At 39.7% G+C, this 3,899-nt stretch overlaps 1 pseudogene; it reads right to left on the bottom strand.

Annotated features, from left to right (window-relative positions):
- Positions 1-1,982: 1,982 nt before the first annotated feature.
- Positions 1,983-2,096, bottom strand: LOC121483738 (annotated as a pseudogene).
- Between the last annotated feature and the right edge of the window lie 1,803 nt (positions 2,097-3,899).

Genomic DNA, 3,899 nt, shown 5'->3' on the forward strand with positions numbered 1-3,899 from the left:
ATTATATTGTACACTTAAAACTAATACAACACTGTATGTTAATTATACTTTGATTAGAAAAGTGAGGGGGATGAAAGAAGAACATTCTGGATAGGATGTTAAAGGAATTGAGACAAGATGAGCATAGATAATGTAAAAAAGAAAAAGAAAGAAAAAGAAAGAAAGAAAGAAAGAAAGAAAGAAAGAAAGGCGAGAGTACCATGAGAAACTACACACCTTCTTTCTAAGAGAAAAGGGAAGCCCCTAAAAGAGCGAAAGCAGTGGAGTATCATGGCAGATTTCCATATTAAACAGCCCATCCTACTGTACCATGGAGAAAAGATTATACAGAGTCCAGACTGGAAGCAAGGCATCCAGTTAGGAGGTTACCATGCTGATCCAGGAGAGAGGTAACAATGGCTCAGACCACAGTGGCAGCAGCAGAGATGGAATAAAAGGTAAATGAGTTGAACAGGTATCTAGGTGCTAGGACTTGGTGCAGGATTACTGAGAGGGCAGACAGAAACGGAGTGTCAAGGATGACTACAAATTTTAAGAGCTATTTAGGACGAACTGACTGAATATTGAAAGTGAGGCAGAAAAGTGAATGGGTGGTATCCAGACATATGCCTTGAACAACAGAGTGCATAATGATTTAGCTACTGAGAGTCACTGAGACACAGCAGGAAGTTTAGGAAGAAAGGTGATCAGTTTCATTGTGGACTCTTTGCAGTTGAGATACTTTGAGTATTCCATGGGTACAAGACAAGCAGGTAGTTTAAGGACAGGAGTTTGACACTGGGAGTAGTGTCTGGAGTAGAGACAAAGGAATGGGATTCAGGATTTTGCAGGTTACAGTTGGTCCCATCGGTGGGAGTGGAGATGGGACTCTGGGGAAGAACTACCATAAAGAATTAGCGTTGCACAATGTGGATGGAACTAGAGGCTATTATGCTAAGCTAAATAAGTCAATCAGAGTAAAAGAATTATCATATAATTTCACTCATACGTGCAATTCAAGAAACAAAACAGATGAACACAGGGGAAGGAGGGAAAAATAAGACAAAATCAGAGAGGAAGACAAACCATAAGAGACGCTTAACTCTAGGAAACAAACTGAGGGTTGCTGGAGGCATATGGGTGGGGGAGTGGGGTAACTGGGTGATGGGCATTAAGGAGGGCATGTGATGTGATAAGCATTGGGTGTTACATAAGACTGACGAATCACTGGCCTCTACCTCTGAAAGTAATAATATGTTAATTAATTGAATTTAAATGTTAAAAGAATAAAATAAAACTAATTTATTAAAAAAGATTTAGGGCTGCAGATCTCACCATCTCTTATGTTAATTAGAACCCAACCTCTTTTCAGCCATGTTTATGAAGCCCCTAAGTAAATCATATCTTATCTGTGCAACCTCCCCAGGTTTAATTACAACCCTTCCTGGGCGGGTGCATAGTGATTGAGAATCAGATTCACTACTTTCCTCCAATGGAAACTAAGCGTTGAGTAAAGAGAAGCAGAAGAATTTAACATTGTAGCTTTTTTTTTTTGCAATCTTGCTATTCCTGTATGAGAACTCGTCTTTCTGTCTTTCTCCGACCTCTCTAGCCTCATACTGCAACAAAGCAACATTTAGGAAACAATATGCACAAGATAGGCTCATGTGTACCACTCTCAGAAAACCACCTGCATTGGGGCAGCCCAGGTGACCCAGTGGTTTAGCGCCGCCTTCAGCCCAGAGCCTGATCCATGGAGATCGAGTCCCATGTTAGGCTCCCTGCATGGAGCCTGCTTCTCCCTCTGCCTCTCTCTCTGTGTTGCTCATGAATAAATTAATAAAATCTTTAAAAAAACATTTGCAAACCCGGAATGTGATTTATCATTATACCTAATATTTATTTTTCATTATTAAACTTTAAATGCATGCCAGTACAATGAAAAATTAAATTTGGCATAAGGTTTGTGGACGGCCCTGTACCACTCTAGTACCACCTTTGGTATAATCTTTTATATTTCAAATTTTCCCACCAGGATGTTGGGAAAAGTTTTCAATTAGCAATAATTGCACCTTGGATAAACCTCTTTGGCTACAATACTGCCACTGCACAAAGCTATAAACCTTTATATTTCAAACCTTGTTCAAGGTGTGTCTAGGGGCACTATAGGAAACAAACTGAGGTTTGTTGGAGGGGAGGTCCGTGGGGGGATGGGGTAACTGAGGGATGGGCATTAAAAAGGGCACCTGACATTAAAACAACAACAACAAAGTGTGTCTGGGGGCCTGGGTGGCTCAGGCAGTTGGGCAACTGACTCTTGATTTCCACTCTCGGAGTCCTGATCTTGGGGTCATGGGAAGGAACCCCGAGTTGGACTCCATACTCAGCAGGGAATCTGCTTGCAATTCTCTCTCCTTCTGTCCCTCCATTCTCTGTGTGCATTCTCTCTCTAAAAAATAAATAAATGAATCTTTAAAAAAAAGTGTGTCTAAAATAACTTGGCTCACTTTCCTGCTTTTGCTACATACAAAACAATGGCCATATCAGCAGGGACTCAATGTGCTATTACATTCTTTTTTTTAAGATTTTATTTATTTATTCATGAGAGACACAGAGATAGAGAGAGAGAGAGAGAGGCAGGGACACAGGCAGGGGGAGAAGCAGGCTCCATGCAGGGAGCCTGACATGGGACTCCATTCTGGGTCTCTAGGATCAGGCCCTGGGCTGAAGGCGGCGCTAAACCGCTGAGTCACCCGAGCTGCCCTATTACATTCTATGTATGCTAATACATAGGACTCTTGGTTTTGGTGACAAAAACCTATCTGAAAACAACTTAAAGAGAAAAGAATGGATTGCCTTTGATAGCTAGGTAGCTCACTGACTGTATCTAAGGAAAAGCTGCAGAATATGAGAAATCAGGGAGTACCACCACCAAAACACCTTACCCATTGGGATTTCAACTTGTTTCTGCTTCTCTTTATGAATTAGTTCATATACTGTTATTGTATATCATCTTCTGCATTGGATGGGAAAGATGTCACCCCAGTCAGAGTTGGGCTACTTCCTTTCTACTCAAATTGCTTTCTCCCCATGTCCAAGTAGCAAGAACAAGGAATGATTCTATTTGGTGGGGAGATGAGATATTTCATAGGGTCAGGCCTGGGCCAGAAGGAGAGAACTGCTATCACAATAAAGAATATGGCAAACCTTTTGAGGTCTACCAAATAAAATCATTACCATACAATCCAGTCATTATCCTACAATCCACACAATTGGCGATGCTGAAAAATCTTATCTTTTGGGTGGCATGAAAAAACCTGTGACAATACCTCAGAATCATGCTTGTGAATGTAAATTCTCAATGGGGGGGGGGTGTTGTGTACATAGACAGAATGAGATTGGGGACAGAAGCCTGTGTGTCACTGAACATCCCTAAAATATCATATTTGTAGTAAATATTAATCTCCGAAAAATAGGATGTAAACATCATTGTCAGCTACTTGTGAACTCAAATTTGCCATCTTTAGTCTAGATTTTACTATATGCAATACAAGTGTAATAAAGAAAAATCTAAACCAATAACTTTTCATTTGTGATTGAGCTAATCTTTCTCATGATCCATTAATCACATACTCATATGATATTCTCTTCATGAGATTCTGTGTTTTAAAAACAACATCAACATGACACCTTATAAACATTGATTACAGATTTGAGTAAATAAGAAGTACACCTACCCATGATTCCTGGGAGAACTGAAAGCTAATAATAACCATTTATTGTAGTTCAATTCTCTTTCTCATTCTTTCTTCAAAAACAATTATAGCGACCAAAAAGCCATTTTTCAAACATGATAAAACTAAACATCATTTACAAGATTTACTAACTGAAATCTGAACACTTGAACGATCAAGAAACTA

The sequence above is a fragment of the Vulpes lagopus genome, chromosome X (assembly GCF_018345385.1).
Source record: "Vulpes lagopus strain Blue_001 chromosome X, ASM1834538v1, whole genome shotgun sequence".
Taxonomy (NCBI): Eukaryota; Metazoa; Chordata; class Mammalia; order Carnivora; family Canidae; genus Vulpes; species Vulpes lagopus.